The sequence below is a fragment of the Canis aureus genome, chromosome 24 (assembly GCF_053574225.1).
Source record: "Canis aureus isolate CA01 chromosome 24, VMU_Caureus_v.1.0, whole genome shotgun sequence".
Classification (NCBI taxonomy): domain Eukaryota; kingdom Metazoa; phylum Chordata; class Mammalia; order Carnivora; family Canidae; genus Canis; species Canis aureus.
The window spans coordinates 38,195,069-38,214,521 of NC_135634.1; the positions used below are offsets into that span (position 1 = coordinate 38,195,069).

General features: G+C 37.9%; 1 long non-coding RNA gene across 1 annotated transcript in view; it reads left to right on the top strand.

The window, feature by feature from the left end:
• Positions 1 to 19,453, top strand: part of LOC144296095 (uncharacterized) — a 218,729-nt gene that overhangs the window by 177,442 nt on the left and 21,834 nt on the right. The gene's annotated exons all lie outside the window — the stretch shown is intronic.

Genomic DNA, 19,453 nt, shown 5'->3' on the forward strand with positions numbered 1-19,453 from the left:
AGGGTAAGCGGGGTTTCCCTTTCTCCACATACTCATCAACATTTGCTGTTTCCTCACTTGTTAATTTTAGCAATTTTGACTGGTTTGAGGTGGTATCTCATTGTGGTTCTGACTTATATTTCCCTGATGCCAGGTGATGGGGAGTATTTTTTTCATGTGTCTGTTGAACATTTGTATGTCTTTTTTGGAGAAATGTATGTTCATGTCTTCTGCCCATTTCTTAGCTAGATGATTTATTTCTGGGGTGTTGAGTTTGCTACATTCTTTACACATCTTGGATACTAGTCCTTTATCTGATATGTCATTTGTAAATATCTTCTCCCATTCTGTAGTTTACCTTCCAGTTTTGTTGACTATTTCCTTTGCTGTGCAGAAGCTTTTAATCTTGATGCAGTCCCAATAGTTCTTTTTTACTTTTGATTCCCTTGATTTTAGTTCTTTTTTGCTTTTGATTCCCTTGCTTTTAGAGATGAAGCCAGTAAGAAGTTGCTGTAGCTAAGGTCAGACAGGTTGCTACCCGTGTTGTCCTCTAAGATTTTGATGGATTCCTGTCTCACATTGAGGTTATTCTTCATTTTGAGTTTATGTATAAACTCATTTTGAGTTTGTGTATAGTATAAGGAAATGGTCCAGTTTCATTCTTCTGCATGTGGCTGTCCAATTTTCCCAGCACCATTTATTGAAGAGTCTGTATTTTTTCTATTGGATATTTTTTCCTGCTTTGTTGAAGATTAGTTGACCATAGAGTTGAGGGTCCACTTCTGGGTCTCTATTCTGTTCCATTAACCTATGTGTCTGTTTTTCTGCCAATAGTGTGCTGTCTTGATGATCACAGCTTTGTAATATAGTTTGTTGTCAGGTACTGTGATGCCCCCAGATCTGGTTTCCTTTTTCAACAGTATTCTGGATATTTGGGGTATTTTCTGGTTCCATACAAATTTTAGGATTATTTATTCCAGCTCTGTGAAAACTATTGATAGTATTTTGATAGGGATTGTATTGAATATGTGAATCGCTCTGGATAGTATAGACATTTTAATAATTTTTGTTCTTCCAATCCATGAAGCATGGAATGTTTTCCATCTCTATGTCTTCTTTAATTTCTTTCATAAGAGTTCTTTAATTTTACAGTATAGTTCCTTTATCTTTTTGGTTAAGTTTATGCCTAGGTATAGTTTTGGGTGCAATTGCAAGTGGTATCAATTCCTTACTTTCTCTTTCTTCAGTCTCATTGTTACTATACTGAAATGCAACTGATCTGTGTGCATTGACTTTGTATCCTGCCATGTTGCTGAATTGCTGTATGAGTTCCAGCAATTTGGGGGAAGAGTCTCTTGGGTTTTCCACATAAAATATCATGTCATCTGTGAGGAGTGAGAATTTGACTTTCTCTTTGCCAAATTGAGTGTCTTTTATTTCTTTTTGTTGTCTGATTGCTGAGGCTAGAACTTCTAGTACTATATTGAAAAACAATGGTGAGAGTAGGCGTCTCTGTCATGTTCCTTAAGGGGGGAAAGCTCTCAGTTTTTCCTCATTAAGAACGATAGCCTCTGTGGGCTTCTTGTAGATGGCTTTTATGATGTTAAGGTATGTTCCCTCTATCCTTATACGGTGGAGAGTTTTAATCAAGAATGGATGCTGTATTTTGTCAATCTTTTTTCTGCATCAATTGAGAGGATATGTTTCTTGTCTTTTGTCTTATTAATGTGATCTATCATGATGATTGATCTGTGAATGTTGGACCACTCTTGCAACCCAGGAATAAATCCCACTCGGTCGTGGTGAATAATCCTTTTATTTTTTTTTAAGATTTTATTTATTCATTCATGTCAGACAGACAGAGAGGGAGGCAGAGACACAGGCAGAGAGAGAAGCAGGCTCCATGCAGGGAACCTGATGTGGGACTCTATCCCAGGACTCCAGGATCACGCCTTGGGCCGAAGGCAGGCACTAAACTGCTGAACCACCCAGGGATCCCCTGAATAATCCTTTTAATGTACTGTTTGATCCTATTGATTTGTATCTTGGTGAGTATTTTGACATCCATGTTCATCAGAGATATTGGTCTGTAATTCTTTTTATGGGATCCTTGTTTGGTTTGGGGATCAAGTTATGCTGACTACTTTCAAGTTAGAAACATAAATATAATTGTTAGATCTTCTTGTGTAGACCCCTTAGGTTTGATATAGTGTTCCTCTTCATCTCTTACTATACCAATTTGTCTGATATGGAGATTACTACCACTGTTTTCTTTTAGGTCCATAAACATGGTAATTGATTCTCCACCCTCTCACTTTCAGTCTGGAAGCCACTTTAAGTCTAAAATTAGTCTCTTGTATGCAGCATATGAATGGGTCTCATTTTTATCCAATCTGATACCCTGTGTCTTTGGATTGGAGCATTTGGCCCATTTACATTCAGAGTAACTATTGAAAGAATATGAATTTAGTGACAACGTATTACCTGTAAAGTCCCTGTTTCTGTAGATCATCTCTATTTCTTTCAGGTCTATGTTACTCTTGGACTCTCCTTTCACTTACAGGATCCTGATTAATATTTCTTGCAGGGCTGGCTTGGTGGCCACATATTCCTACAGTTTCTGTCTGTCCTAGAAGCTATTTATCTCTCCTTCCATTCTTTTTTTTTTTTTTTTTGTCTCCTTCCATTCTGAATGACAACCTTGAAGGATAATATTCTTGTCTGCATATTTTTCTCATTTAGTACCCAGAATATATCATGCCAGGCCTTTCTGGCATGTCAAGTCTCTGTGGATAGATCTGAAATCAGTCTAATGTTCCTATCTCTGCATGTTAGGAATCTTTTCTCTCAAGCTGGTTTCAGGATATTCTCTTTGTCTCTGAAATTTGCAAGCTTCACTATTATATGTTGGGGTGTTGACCTACTTTTATTGACTTGGGGAGGGATCCTCTCTATGTCTTAGACATGTTTCCTTCCCCAGATTAAGGAAGTTCTCAGCTATGATTTGCTCAAATATCATTTCTAGCTCACTCTCTCTCTCTCTTCACCCTCAGGCACCCCAATAATTCTGAAGTTTGTTTGTTTTATGGCATCATTGATTTCTTGAAACCTCTTTTCATGGGCTATTAGTTGTTTTTCTCACTTTCCCTCAGCTTCCTTCCTTTCCATCAACCTGTCTTCTATGTCACTTACTCTCTTTTCTGCCTCATTTACCCTAGCCATAGAGTATCCAATTTAGACTGCATCTCAGTTAGAGAATTTTTAATTTTGGCCTGATTAGAGCTCATTTCTGCACTAAGAGATTCCCTAGTGTCTTTTATGCTTTTTTCAAGCCCCACTAGTAACTATAATTGTTACTCTGAATTCCATTACTGACATTTTATTTATATCCATAATGATTAGATCTGTGGCAGAGAATATCACATCTGTTTCTTACCTTTATTGTGAATTTCTTGTTCTAGTAATTTTTCCCAGAATAGAATGGATGAACAAGTGAACAGTACCAAGACTATCAACCATGACACAAGTAAATACACACTAGATAAAACTAAAGGGTTCAGAAACCAAAGCAGAAAAGAGAAAGTAAAATCAAAAGGAAAAAAAAAGGAATGGGAGAGAATACATTCTCACAGAGTGAACAAAACAGGGTGATCCACTTGTTCCTGAGTGTATTTTGGTCTGTGTGTTAAAAGACACTAAATTCCAAGATTGTAAAGAAAATAACATATATATGTTGAATATATAATTGAATAGAGTGAAAGGAAGCCAAAATTAAAGAACATATCTATAAAATGTAAATGTAAAAAATGAAAGTTTTAAAAGACTTTAAAAAAAGGGTTGATAAAATAAGAATAAGAAGTTGATAAAATAAGAAGAATAGTTGAAAAGAGAAAAAAGAAAAAAAGAAATTGAAATTTTTAAACTGAAAGATGAAGGAATAAGGAGGAAAAAAACCTCAAATTTTATATACTATTTTCCCCTAACACTGGAGTTATATAGTCCTGTGGGATTCATAAACTTGCTGTGCACCTGTTCTTCCAGTTGGTCTTCTGGAAAAGGGTATGCTGTGAGGCTTCTCTCTTTTTCCCTGGATGGAGCTGCACCACTCCTTGCCAGGGGTTGGGCTCAGTGTAAGCTAGTCCTTGGTGTGACTTTTGCTCCCTGAAGGTTCTCTGTGCCTCATTAGAGGGTCAAAATAAAAATGACCATGCCCTGATCTTCAGCCCCTGAGCTGCAAGATCACAGCTCCTTCTCTTCAGCAAATGCTCAGGGATAAGCATCTTCACTTGTGTGTGTTCCAAACTCGCAGACTCCTGCCTTGTGTGCCCACATGGATCCTCCTAGGAGAAGTTGGAGGGTCTCTCTTTACTGAACATTGTAGGGCCCTGGCACTGAGAGAGGTTGCTGGATCGTGCTCACATTTGCTCTACCCCTCCCGGGTGAAGGCGAAGGGGCATCTAGTACTGTCCTTTATAGGACCCCTGTCCTGAAAGCTGTTACCTGCTCCTGCCTACACCCACTGTGCCCCACCCAGGGGAAGGCAGAGGGTCATTCAATACTGTCCTTTACAATGTCCCACCCTGAGAGCTGTTGCTGGGCCATGCATGCACCCCCACCCCTCCCAGGGGAGGCAGAGAGTACCCTAATTCCAGTCCTCTGCAGGGTCCCCAGGTGGAAGGTTGTCACTCAATCAGGCCCTGGCTCTTGGTTTGTGGCAAACTGAGTTGAGAGCCCCCACCTGGGCTCACGAACTAACCAGTTTCCCTGCTCCAATTCTTACTAGCACAGGTACCACCATTATTCTGCGACTCCAAGGATCCTGAGACCACATTATCCCACCTAGATTTCTGCCCTTTTCACCACCTGAGCACCTTTCAAAAAGAGATGTCTCTCACTGGAGCAGATTTCTAAGAGTTCCAATTCTGCCCTCCAGGGCAATATCATTTTCTGAAAGTCAGCTCTTGGGCACTCTCTCCCCTCACCATTTATCTTCTGATATCTCCCCTCAGATTCACTTATCCACACCTCCTACCTTGCAAAAAGTCATTGCTTTTTTACTTGTAGAGTTCCAGATATTCTTTTCTTACATCTCAGGTTGAATATATGGGTGTTCAGAATGATTCCATAGTTACCTAGCTAAATTCAAGGAACCAGTTGAAAAGAAGTCCCCCACTCTTCTGCCATCTTGCCTTGATATGTTCTTTACAGATCTAAGATATCACCTCTTTGGGTGATATGTCATTTGCAAGTATCTTCGCCCATTCCATAGGTTGCCTTTTAGTTTTGTTGACTGTTTCCTTTGCTGTGCAGAAGCTTTTTATCTTGATGAAGTCCCAGTGGTTCATTTTTGTTTTTGTTTCCCTTGCCTTAGGAGTTGTGTCTAGCCAGAAGGTGCTGTGAGTGAGGTCAAAGAGGTTGCTGCCTATGTTCTCCTCTAGGATTTTCATGGATTTAGGTCGTTCATCTATTTTTGAGTCTATCTTGGTTTATGGTCCAGTTTCATTCTTCTAAATGAGACTTTACAATTTTCCCAGCAGCAATCGTTGAAGAGAGTGTTTTTGCCATTGGATATTCTAAGGCTATTGGCTAGTATGTTGGTGAGGATTTTGGCATCCATGTCCATCAGAGATATTGGTCTGTAATTCTCCTTTTTGGTGGAATATTTGTCTGATTTGGGGATCAAGTAATGCTGCCCTCATAGAATGAGTTTGGAAGTTTTCTTTCAATTTCTATTTTTTTAGAACAGCTTCAGAAGAATAAGTATTAATTCTTCTTTAAATGCTTGATAGAATTCCCCTAAGAAGCCACCTGGCCTGGACTCTCGTTTGTTGAGAGACTTTTACTAAAGCTTCAATTTAAACAAACAAAAAAAGCTTCAATTTCCTTGCCGGTTATGGGTCTTCTCAGGTATTCTATTTCTTCCTGTTTCTGTTTTGGTAGTTTATATGCTTCTAGGATTGCCTAATTTGTAGGCATGTAGTTGCTCATAATATATTCTTAAAATTGTTTGTATTTTCTTGATGTTGGTCATGATCTTTCCTCTTTCATTCATGATTTTTATTAATTTTATTTTTTATAATTATTATAATTATATTATTTTTATAATTTTCTTTTTCTTTTTGATGTCTGTCTAGGGGTTTATTGATCATGTTAATTCTTTCTAAGAGGCAGCTTCTCATTTTGTTGATCTGTCCCACTAATCTTCTGGTTTCTATTTCATTGATTTCTGCTCTAATCTGTATTATTTTCCTTCTCCTTTTTGGTTTAGGCTTTATTTGCTGTTCTTTCTCCAGCTCCTTTAAGTATAGGGTTAGCTTGTGTATTTGAGATTTTTCTAGTTCCTTGAGAAAGGCTTGTACTGCAATGTATTTCCCTCTTAGGACTGCCTTTGCTGCATCCCAAAGGTTTTCAACAGTTGTATTTTCACTTTAATTTGTTTCCATGATTTTTTAAAATTCTATTTTAATTTCCTGGTCAACCCATTCATTCTTTGGTAGGATGCTCTTTAACTTCCAAGTATTTGAGTTCCTTCCAAATTTCCTCTTGTGATTGAGTTCAAATTTCAAAACATTGTGGTCTGAACATATGCAGAGAATAATCCTAATCTTTTGGTACAGGTTAATACCTGGTTTGTGACTCAGAATGCGATCTGTTCTGGAGAATGTTCCATGTGCACCTAAGAAAAATGTGTATTCTGTGCTTTAGGATAGAATACTCTGTATGTATCTATGACGTCCATCTGTGGAGTGTGTCATTCAAAGCCTTTGTTTCCTTGTTGATCTCCTGCTTAAATGATCTGTGCATTGCTGCAAGTGGGGTGTTGAAGTTCCCTAGTATTACTGTATTAATGTATTAATGTATTTTTTATTAATTCATTTATGTAATTGGCTGCTCCCTAGTAAGGAGTATAAATATTTAGAATTCTTAGATCTTCTTGTTGGATAGACCATTTACATATGATATAGTGTTCCTCTTCATCCCTACTACAGTCTTTGGTTTAAAATCTAATTAGTCTGATATGAGGATTGTTATCCCAACTTTCTTTTGAAATCCATTAGCATGATAAATGGTTCTCCACTCCCACTCTCTCACTTTCAATCTGGAGATGTCTTTGGGTCAAAAATGAGTCTCTTGTAGACAGCATATGGATGGGTCTTGCTTTTTTATCCAATCTGATACCCTATGTCTTTTGATTGGAGCACTTAGCCCATTTACATTCAGAATTACTGTTAAAATATATGAATTAGTGTCATTGTATTCCCTGTGAAGTCTGTTTCTGTTGACTGTCTCTGGGCCTTTCTGGTCTGTGTCTTTTGGCATCTCTCTTCACTTACAGGATCCCCTTTAATATTTCTTGCATGTCTGGCTTACTGATCACAAATTCCTTAAGTTTCTGTTTGTCCTGGAAGCTTTTTATCTCTCCTTCCATTCTGACAGTCTTGCTTGATAAGGTATTCTTGTCTGCATGTTTTTTCTCATTTTGTGCCCTGAATATATCATGTCAGTCCTTTCTTGCCTGCTAGGTCTCTGTGGATACGTGTGCTGCCAGTCTAATGTTTCTACTTTTGTTAGTTAAAACAGACTTCTTGTCTCGAGCTGGTTTCAGGATTTTGTCTTTGTCTCTGAAATTTGTAAGCTTCACTAGTATATGTTGGGATGTTGATCTATTTTTATTGATTTTGAGAGGGGTTTTATGTGCCTCCTGGACTTGAATGCATGTTTCCTTCCACAGATTAAGGAAGACCTCAGCTATGATTTGCTCAAATATACCCTCTATCCCTCTCTTTCTTTCTTCTTCCTCCAGGACCCCAATCAATCTAATATTGTTTTGCTGTAGTATCACTGATTTTTCAAAGCTTCCTCTCATGATCCTTTAATCATTTTTATCTCTTTTCCTCAGCTTCCCTACTTTCCAAAATTTGTCTTCCATGTCACTGACTCTCTTCTGCTTCATCTACCCTAGCTGTTAGAATGTCCATTTTAGACTGCAACTCAGTTAAAGCATTTTTTATTTTGGCCTGATTAGATTTTAGTTCTTTTTATTTCTGTACCAAGAATTCCTCTAGTGTCTTTTATGCTTTTTTTTAACCCAGTTATTACCTTTATAATCAATATTCTGAATTCTAGGTCTGACATTTTATTATATCCATATTGATTAAACCTATGGCACAGAATATTACTTCTGGTTCTTTATTTTGTGGTTGAATTCCTCTTTCTAGCCATTTTGTCCAGAGAAGAATAGATAAACAAGACAACAAAAAAGAAATAAAAGGTAAAAATAAAAATATCAAATGAAATATACACTAGACAAATCAGAAGAGATCAGAAACCAAAAAAAAATTTTAAAAGGGGGGAAAAGAAAGAATATAATCCAACTGATAACAGAATAAGGTGATACACTAGGTCCTGGATGTATTTTCTCTGTTTGTTAGAAGTGCTTGATCTCACATTTGTAAAGAAAGAAAAACATATGTATATACAAAAATGAAATTGAATACAGTGAAAGGAAGCTAAAAATGGAAAATACATCTATAAAATGTAAATATAAAAATGAAAGTTAAAAAAAAGACTTAAAAACAGAGTTGATAAAACAAAAAACAAGTTGAAAAGGAAAATTTTAAAGTAAAAGATGAAAGTATCATAAGAAATAAACCTTGAATTCTATAAACTATATCCCCCTAGTGCCGAAGTTTTGCAGTTGTGTGTGTTCTATAAACTTGATATTCATCTGATGTTCCACCTGGGACCTGCTGTGCTGATTCTCTGGTGTCTTTTCCTGGGTGGAGTTGTACCTCCCTTTGGCATGGGGCCAGGCTCTGTGTAAGCTGCTTGGTGTTGCCCTATGTGGCCTGTATTTCCTGAAGGCTCTCCACACTGCTTTAGAGGATGAAAATTAAAATGACAGTGCCCCAATCTCCAGCCCCAGAGCTGAAAGATCCAGGCTCCCTCTTTTCAGTAAACACTCAGACAAAAGCAGTTTTTACTTATGTGTGTACCAAACTCTACAGACTCCTGTGGTGTGTACCCAGCCAGATCCTCCTGGGGGAGGGAGGAAGGTGGCCTGGGGCCTGCCACTTATAGGGCCCCTGCACAGAAAGGGGTCATCCAATAGTGCTGTGGTTCCACTTTATGGCAAACCTAGCTGAGAGCCCATTCCCTAGCTTTCTGACAGTAGCCGGTTTCCCCACTTCAATTCTTGAGAACTCTGTTAGTTCAGGCACCCCTTTCTTTCTGTGAGTCTAGGAATCTTGAGACCACACTGTCTCATGTAGGATTATGCCCCAATTCTCCACCTGAGCACCTTTCAGGCAGGGACTTCTCTCACTAGAGCACATTTTGAAAGGTTCTGATTTAGTGTTCCAGTGCTGTATCACTTTCCTGTGGCTGCCTTCAGAGGCCCCCTCCCCCTACCATTTTATCTTCTGATATAACCCCTCAGATTCCCTTCACACATCCTACCTTGCAAAAAGTGGTCAGTTTTCTATTTGTAGAATTCCATCAATTCTTTTCTTACATCTCAGGTTAAATTCACAGGGGCTCAGAATGATTTGATAGCTATCAAGCTAAATTCAAAAGACCAGATGGAATGAGGTTCCCTTCTCTTCCACCATCTTGCTTCCCTCCTGCCTATAATCCAAGCTGAGTTCATTTTTATGAATGCTGTGATATAGGGATCTGAGTTTCTTTTGACCATGGATATCCAGTTCTCCAGCAGCATTTGTTGAAAAGACTATTCTTTCCACAAACTTATTCTTTCCACTTACCACAAATGTGAAGATTTATTTCTGGACTCTTGATTCTATTTATTTGACTATATTTCTATCTTTTAGTCTGTACTATACTGTCTTGATTGTTATTAGGAAGTTATTGATTTTTTAGTAAGTTTGAAAGCAAATGTAAAACCTCTAACTTTACTCTCTTTTAACATTTGTTTGGTTATTCTGGGTTCTTTGAATTTCTATATGTTACTAGTCTCTAATTTCATCCCACTGTGTTCATAGGACATTTTTTATATAATTTAAATTATTTTAAATATACCGAGGCTTGTCTTTTACAGCATAGCATATGTTCTATTCTATAGAATATTCTATGTTCACTTAAGGAGAATTAATATTCTGCTAGTGTTGGGTGAAACGTTCAATAGATGTTTTATCATATGTATTTTTAATTTTCTGTATGTTATGATGTTTGGATATCTTAATATTTCTGGCTGGAGGGAGCCTGCCTCTCACTGGGATATTCAATTTTTAAAAATAGTAAAAGACCTGGGACTGCCTAGGTGGCTCAGTGGTTGAGCATCTGCCTTCAGCTCAGGTAGTAATCCTGAAGACCTGGGATCAAGTCCCACATTGGGCTCCCCGGGAGGGAGCCTGCTTCTCCCTCTGCCTATGTCTCTGCCTCTCTCTGTGTGTCTCTCATGAATAAATAAATAAAATCATTTTAAAAAATAGTAAAAGACCTAATTGGGAATATGACTTTGATAATGCAAACTAAACAATCCAGAGCCATATTTCTCCATCCAGCTTTTTACCTCAGGAGGCAATATTTCTGTCTTAATTATTCCCAGGCTATACATTAAGCAACTAGAGATCACCCTTATATAGCTCAAAACCCACTAAAATTACTCAATGAGGTTTTTTTTTTTTTTAAATTGTGGTGAAATACATATAACATGAAATTTACAGCTATAAGAATTTTAAAGAGTATAATCCAAGTGGTATTAGATACAGTCACATTGTTATGAGATTCTCACCACTATAAATCTCCAGAGCTTTCATCATCCCAAATCAAAACTCTGTACTCATTAAATTAAAACTTTCCAGTTATTCTCCTTCCCCTGGTAACCACTACTATAACTTCTTTCTCTATGATTTTGACTATTCTAGGTCCTTCGTATAGGTGAAATCATATAATATTTATATTTTATGGCTTATTTCATTTAGCACAATGTGTTCAAGATTCATCCATATTACAGCATATGTCAGAATTTCTGTCCTTTTTAAGGCTAGATAATATTCCATTGAATGCATGTATCACATTTTGTTCATTCACATTTGCATCAATGAACATTTAGGTTATTTCCACTTGTTGGCTATTGTGAGTAATAAAATTGGTACATACTGTAGGGAGCCTGCTTCTCCCCTCTGTCTATGTCTCTGCTTCTCTCTGTCTCTCATGAATAAATAAATAAAATATTTTTAAATAAATAAATAAAATTTGTGCATAAATATCTATTTGAGACCCTGCTTTCAATTCTTTTGAAAATTTACCCTTAAGTACAATTGCTAAATACAGTAGTTCTACATTTATTTCTTTGAAGAACTTTCATGCTGTTTTCCACAGAAGCTGGATCATTTTACATTCCCACCAGTAATGCACAGGGTACCAATTTCTCAACATCCTCACCAACTTTTGTTATTTTCTGTTTTGGGGTTCACTTAGTTTATAGTAGCCACTGTAATAGATGTGAAGCCTTTCTCCAGATTCTCTTCTTGGATATTCTATTGTTGCATATTCACCCATAATCTCTTCCCCCCAGGTGTCTATATAAGACTTAGTCTCCCTAAAACATTGCTGAGCACCATCTGGTCCTTGTCTCTACCTGAGGTCTGAGTTAGGAGAAACTGAAACCAGTCTTTCATGAAGCCCTCAGATAAGCTAGAATATAAAAAATAAGATCTTCTCTGCTTCCTTTGGTTCAAAAGAGGGATTGGGAACTGGGCTGCTGCAGTCAATGGTCTACATGTGTTTTCACCTGTAATTTCTTGCCTTAGGCATCTGTGGATTTTAGTCTCCCTCTAGCTTTTCTGACCTCTCTGCCTAGATAGGAATGAAAAAAAGAGACCAGTTCTTCAGGCTGCCCCCAAATTAGTTTGCAAATAAGGTCAGCTTTATTCCTTTGGTTCAAGGGAGGAAACTGGGAATTGGGCTGCTTTCTCTTCTAAACCAAGCCTGTCCACAGGGATGTGTAGAGGATGGGATAGGGAAAAGGCAAGCAAAAACATCACAAAGTTTCCTATTTAAATATCAGAAAGGGAGACAGAACATGAGAAACTCGTAACTCTGGGAAACGATCTAAGGGTGGTGGAAGGGGAGGTGGGCGGGGAGTGGGGGTGACTGGGTGATGGGCACTGAGGGGGGCACTTGATGGGATGAGCACTGGGTGTTATTCTATATGTTGGCAAATTGAACACCAATAAAAAATAAATTTACATAAAAAATTTTTTTAAATGCATCTTTTTCTTGACGGGGTGTTCATTAGTTACCATTGACTTTGCTATAGACTTGTAACTATTTTTCAGAGCTTCCTATTAGTTTGTTTTAGCAAGATTTTGAATGTATATTGATGTCTCCATGGAAGAACAAAGACTGAGAGCTTCCTAATGTGTCATTTTGCTGATGTCATCCCTTTCCAATAAGTTTTGGCCACCATAATCAAGATACAGAAAATTTTCATAATGCCAGAAAGCCCTTTCATTCTACTTGTAGAAATTTCATATAAAGGAAATTAAAAAGTATATATATCTATCTCTTTCTGTCCATTTTTGAGATTCTTGCATATTGTTCTGTATATCAAGGGTTTGTTCTTTGATATTGCTGAGTTATATTTCACTGTAAATATGAATCCATGTTTATCTAATTTATCTAATCATTTGTTAGTAAACATTTGGATTATTTCCATTTTTTTGCTATTACACAAAGATTTTGTGAATATTCTTGTTTGTGTGTGTGTATAGTTTGTGTGTGTGTGTATATATATTCTCTGTGTGTGTATATATATATGTTCTATATATATTCTCTGATAATGACTGATTTTGAACATGTTTTTCATGTGCTTATTGACAATTGGTTATGTTTTGTTCATGTATTTTACCTAATTTAAAACTGCTTTGTGAGAAGGGAGGAATTAAGATGGTGGGGTAGTAGGGGGACCCTGAACTTGCCTCATCCTTCAAATACAGCTAGATCAACATTTGAACAACTGGGAAGATGATCTGAGGATTAAGGAAACAACCTGCACAAGTTGGAGTAAGAGAATGTGGCAGATGCAAAGTTCAGAACTATGACTTGGGGGAGAGGGAGGCTGTGTGGCTGCAAAGGGGAGGAAACCCTTTTCCCAGAGCAAAGTCAGGAAGAGGGAGAAAGTAGAAAGAGCCCAGTGGGTAGGGATGACACAATAAGCTGCGGTAAGGAGATCCCCTGGGTAGCACAGGAAGAGATGGCTCTCCTCCCTGGAAGGCATTTGGAAGAGCAGATTTTGCCTCTCCAAAGACAAAAGGCTAGCCAGGGAGCCATTGAGTAGGGCTCAACACCAGGGTCAGAGATGTATGCAGAGGACAGAAAACCTCTTACAACAACTTTCACTGTGAGTCTCAATAGGCTTAAACTTCTGTGTGCATGCTGAGTAGCTGCTTTTTGGCAGCTAAACTGAGCACAAAGCAGAGACTGGAGCAGATTGCAGATAACCTGTTTGCCACTTTTTGCTGTCTGCCACAATAGATTCAAGCCCCTGTGTGACTGCTTTTCTGGGACAGAAGGGAGTAGAGGACTGAGTAGAATGGAGATGACTGACAACTTGATTCCAGCTTTTCACAGAATATTACAATAAACTTTAGCCTCTGAGCACACACTGTATGATGGCTTTTCAGGGACTGGATAGTACTGGGAATGCCCTGAGCCTCTCCTCCAGGGGACAGGAGTGGGCCCACACCTTACCAGACTCTTTAGAACTTAGAGTTTTTAATCCCAGCCACCAGACAAAGATAAAATGCAGATCTCTGGCTCTAGGTGTGCCAGTTGGCCCAATGCAGACAGGTTAAGGGCAGAGAGCTGACAAAAGCATGGGACACAGGAAATTGTTTGCTTTTTCAGAGGGCCTCCTGAACAGCGGTGGCCAGGAGTTTCACTCCCCAGGGACAAGAGGGCGGTGGTGCCATATTCCATCTCTACCACCATCTCTCCCTTTTCCTGCACACAGCACAGTCCTACTTCAGAAACACACCACCTCCACTGGAGTTTGGAGTCCCCTACACTCAACCCCACCCCCCTGTTCTTGGCAGAAGCATCTTTACAAGGGCAAATCAGTTTGTGAGTCAGCCCAGCAAGCCTCTCCCTCAGAAGACCAACACAGGCCTCCATATCTACCAAGTCTACTAATTAAAGAAAGTTTCAAAACATCAGCTTCTGGTAGAAATAAGACCAAGTGTGCTTTTCTTTTTTTCTTTCTCTTCTTAATTAAAAAAAAATTTAAATATTTTATTTGTCTGTTTCTTATTTTTTATTCTTTATCCTTTATCATATATTATTCTTTTTTTCTTTCTTTTTGTTTTTTAAAGATTTTATTTATCCATTCATAAGAGACACAGAGAGAGGCAGAGACACAGGCAAAGGGAGAGGGAGAAGCAGGCTCCCTCCAGGGAGCCTGATGTGGCTTTCAATCCCAAAACTCCAGGATCACGCCCTGAGCCCAAGGCAGAGCCCAACCACTAAGCCATCCAAGCGTCCCTATTTTTTTCTTCTTCTTTCTTTAATCTTTCTTTTTCTGTATCAGGCTCATAATCCTTTCTTCATTTGTTGGTTCATTTGTTTCTATCTCTTATTTTTTGAATCAGCTTATTTTCTCTCTCTTTTCTTCTTCCCCTACTTGTTCTTTTTTTACTTTCTTTTTTCTTATTTTTTACAATCAGGCTTATACTTTATTATTTATCTCTTTCTATCTTTGTTCCCCTTCCTCTTCTTTTATCTTGGATTAGGCTTTTGTTATTGTTTTTCATTTTTCCTTTTCATTTTTCTTGTTTTACAAGCTTATCTTGACAAACAAATCAAAGTAGGTGTCCTACTTAAAGGTCCAAGCACTCCCCAACACAAGCAAGGAGGAACTCTGTAGAGGAAGAGTCAGTGGAAAAGAGGATCCAAAACACAGCAAAGTATACACAGCATACACCAGGAATATTTCCTGAAGTTGTTGTTGTTGTTGTTACTATTCTTTGGTTGGGGGGGGTCTCTTTTATTTTTTTCTTTCCTCCTTTATTTTCTGGACACAATGACTATATGGAGAAATTTACCCCCAAAAGATCAGGAGGTGATACTCACCACCAGGGATTTAATCAATATGTATATAAGTAAAATATCTGAACTAGATTTTAAAATAACAATTATAAAGATACTAGCCAGACTTGAGGAAAGCATAGAAGAGACTAGAGAATCCCTCACTATAGAAATAAAATAACTGGGCAGCCTGGGTAGCTCAGCAGTTTAGCGCCACTTTTCAGCCCAGGGCCTGATCCTGGGGACCCAGGATCAAGTCCCACGTCGGGCTCCCTGCATGGAGCCTGCTTCTCTCTCTGCCTGTGTCTCTGCCTCTCTCTCTCTCTCTGTCTCTCTATGTCTCACGAATAAATAAATAAAATCTTAAAAAAAAGAAATAAAATAACTAAAATCTAATCAGACTGAAATTTAAAATGCTATTACTAAGGGGAAAATGCTATTACTGTCATGCAGTCACAAATGGAGGTTTTAACAGCGAGGATAAAAGACAGAAAAAAATAGTCAGATAGAAGACAAAATGGTGAATAAGAAAGCTGAAAAGAAGAGAGGCAGACAACCACTGGATCAGAAAGAGAAACCTCCATAAAGCATGACTCCGTAAAGTGAAATAATATCCAGAGTAGGGGTCCCAGAAAATGAAGGAGGGGGTGGCAGATGATTTATTTGAACAAATTATAGCTGGGAACTTCCCTCATCTGGGGAAGGAAATAGGCATTCAAGTTCAGGAGACACAGAGAAGTCCCTTCAAAATCAATAAAAACAGGTCAACACCTCAATGTATAATAGTGGAACTTGCAAATTTCAAAGATAAAGAGAAAATCCTGAAAGCAACTCAGGACAAGAAGTCTTTAACTTAAGAGGGTAGAAACATAATGCTGGCAGGAGACTGTCCACAGAAATCTGGCAGGCCATGTTGATATATTCAACCTGCTAAATGGGAAAAAAAATATGCAGTCAATAATTCTTTATCCAGCAAGACTGTCATTCAGCAGAGAAGAAGAGATAGTTTCCAGGACCAACAAATACTAAAGGAATTTGTGAACATTAAACTAGCTCTGCAAGAAATATTAAAAGGAATCCTTTGTGTGAAGAGAGAGCCTGAAAGTAACAAAGACCAAAAAGGAACAGAGACAATCTACAGGAATAGTGACTTTACAGGTAATACAATGGTACTGACTTCATATCTTTTAACAATTACTCTGAATACAAATGGACTAAATTTTCCAATCAAAACACATAGAGTAACAGAAGGGATTAAAAAACCAAGACCCATTAATGTTCTGTGTACAGAGGACTCATTTAAGACCCAAAGACACCCCCAAATTGAAAATGAGGGGATGGATAATCATTTATTATGCCAATGGATATCAAAAGGAAGCTGAGGTATCTATTCTTACATGAGACAAACTAGATTTTAGACCAAAGACTGTAATATGAAATGAGGAAGGACACTATATCATAAGAAGATCTAACAATTGTAAATATCTATGACCCTACCATGGGAGCAGCCAAATATATAAACCAGTTAACAATAAAATTAAATAATACAGTAATAGTAAAGGAATTTAACACCTTATTCATGGGAATGGAGAGATCACATAAGCAGAACAACAAGGAAGCAAGGGCTTTGAATGAAACACTGGAACAGATGGGCTTAACATGTATATTCAGAGCATTTTATCCTAAAGCAGCAGAATATATTTTCTTCTTGAGTGCACATGGAACATTCTCCAGAATAGACCACATTCTGGGTCACAAATCCGATCCCAACTGTATAAAAAGACTGAGATTATTGCATGCATATTTTCAGACCACAATGCTTTAAAACTTGAAGTCAACCACAAGAAAAAATTTGGAAAAACCATCCTACTAACCATTACAGAGCATCCTACTAAAGAATGAATGGGTCAACCAAGAAATTAAATCAGAATTTGTAAAAAAAAAAAAAAAAAAAAGACATAGAAGCAAATGAAAATGAACAGTTCAGAACCGTTGGATGCAGCAAAGATGATCCAAAGAGGGAAGTATATAGCAATACAGACCTTTCTTTAAAAAAGAAAGAGAAAGATGGCAGCCCCAGTGGCACAGCGGTTTAGCACCACCTGCAGCGCAGGGTGTGATTCTGGAAACCTGGGATTGAGTCCCACCCCAGGGTTCTGGGTCGAGTCTTGCATTGGGCTCCCCACAGGGAGCCTGCTTCTCCCTCTGCCTTTGTCTCTGCCTCTCTCCCTGTGTCTCTCATGAATGAATAAATAAATAAAATCCTTCAAAAAAGAAGACCCAAATTAATAAAATCATGAATGAAACAGGAGACCACAAACAGCACCACAGCAATACAAACAATTCTAAGAGTATATTATAAGCAATTAGAAGCCAAAAGATTAGTCCATCTGGAAGAAATGGATGCATTCCTAGAAACTTATACACTACCAAAACTGAAACAGGAAGAAATAGAAAACCTGAACAGTCCCATAACCAACAAGGAAATTGAAGCTTCATTAAAAATCTCTCAACAAACCAGAGTCCAGGGCTAGATGGCTTCCTAGGGAAATTCTACCAAACATTTAAAGAAGAATTAATACCTATTTTTCTGAAACTATTTCAAAAATAGAAATGGAAGGAAAACTTCCAATCTCATTCTATGAGGCCAACATTACTTGGTCTCATAAAAAAAAAAAAAAGACAAAGACCCCATAATAAAAGAGAATTACATACCAATATTCCTGATGAACATGGATGCCAAAATTCTTACCAAGATACTAGCCAATAGGATCCAACAGTACATTAAAAGGATTATTCATCACAACCAAGCAGGATTTATTCCTGGGCTGCAAAAGTGCTTCAAAATCCACAAGTCAGGGGATCCCTGGGTGGCGCAGCAGTTTGGCGCCTGCCTTTGGCCCAGGGTGCTATCCTGGAGACCTGGGATCGAATCCCACATCGGGTTCCCGGTGCATGGAGCCTGCTTCTCCCTCTGCCTGTGTCTCTGCCTCTCTCTCTCTCTCTCTCTCTCTGACTATCATAAATAAAAAATTTAAAAAAAAATCCACAAATCAATCCCAAGTGATTTGTCACATTAGAAAGGACAAGAAACATATGATCCTCTCAATTGATGTAAAAAAGTATTTGACAAAATACTTTTGCATTCTTTCTTAATAAAAACTCCACCACGTAGGGATAGAGGGAACATACCTCAACACCATAAAAGTCATCTGTGAAAAATCCGCAGTGAATATCATCCTCAATGGGGAAAATTGAGAGCTTTCCCCTAAAATCAAGAACACAGCAGGGATGTCCACTCTCACCACTGTTGTTCAACATAGTACTAGAAGTCCTAGGCTCAGCAATCAGACAATAAAAAGAAATACATACATCCAAATTGGCAAAGAAGAAGCCAAGCTCTCACTATTTGCAGAAGACATGATTCTTTATGTAGAAAACCCAAAAGACTGTACCAAAAAATTGCGAAAATTGATAGAAGAATTCAGCAACATGGCAGGATATAAAACCAATGCACAGAAGTCAGTGGCATTTCTAAGCATTAACAATAAGCCTGAAGAAAGAGAAATTAAAGAATAGATCCCATTTTACAATTACACCAAAAACCATAAGATAGCTAAGAATAAACCTAACTAAAGAGGTACAGGATCTGTATTCTAAAAACTATAGAACACTTACGAAAGAAATTAAGGAAGACACAAAGAAATGGAAAATGTTCATGGGCTGGAAGAATAAATATCATTAAAATGTCTATGCTACCCAGATAAATCTACACATTCAGTGCAATCCCTATCAACATTTTTCACAGAGCTGGAACAAAAAAATCCTAAAATTTGTATGGATCCAGAAAAGCCCCCAACTAGCCAGAGGAATGTTGAAAAAGAAAACCAAAGCTGGTAGCATCGCAATGCCAGACTTCATGCTATATTACAAAGTTGTAATCATCGAGATAGTATGGTACTGGCTTAAAAACGGACATATAAATCAATGAAACAGAGTAGAGAAACCAGAAATGGACTCTCAACTATATGATTAATCTTTGACTAAGCAGGAAAGAATATCCAAGAGAAAAAACAGTCTCTTCAACAAATGATGCTGGGAAGTTTGGACAACCACATGTAAAAAGAATGAAACTGGCCCATTTTCATATACTATACACAAAGATAAACTCAAAATGGATAAAAAACCTAAATGTGAGAAAGAAATCCATCAAAATTCTAGAGGAAAATGCAGGCAGCAACCTCTTTGACCTCACCTGCGGCAACTTCCTGCTAGACAAATCTCCAAGGGCAAGAGAAACAAAAGCAAAAATGAACTATTGGGACCTCACTAAGATAAAAAGCTTCTACATGCAAAGGAAATAGTCAACAAAACCAAAGGACAACCTATAGAATGGGAGACAATATTTGCAAATGACATACCAGAT